Raw genomic sequence first — 269 nt, forward strand, 5'->3', positions numbered from 1 at the left:
GTTTGTTATGATCTTGTCTCTCTTAGAAGTGGAATTGATCCATCTTGATTGATACTTGTGCCAAGTGTGGTGAGATTTTGTTTATTCCATGTTTTGCATCTTAGTCTAAAACTTGCCCTACATGTTATTGAAGCGAAACAAAAAGTGTTGCTTTGTTTAGGAGATGATAATAGGCTTTCTTTGATTTGTCTGGTAAATTTTAGCCTTTTCAGATATTTTATCACTAGTTAGCCCTTTTGAGCCTGTAGCCTTTTGTTGGTAGCCATATT

This window comes from Solanum tuberosum, unplaced genomic scaffold (genome assembly GCF_000226075.1).
Source record: "Solanum tuberosum cultivar DM 1-3 516 R44 unplaced genomic scaffold, SolTub_3.0 scf00327, whole genome shotgun sequence".
Classification (NCBI taxonomy): domain Eukaryota; kingdom Viridiplantae; phylum Streptophyta; class Magnoliopsida; order Solanales; family Solanaceae; genus Solanum; species Solanum tuberosum.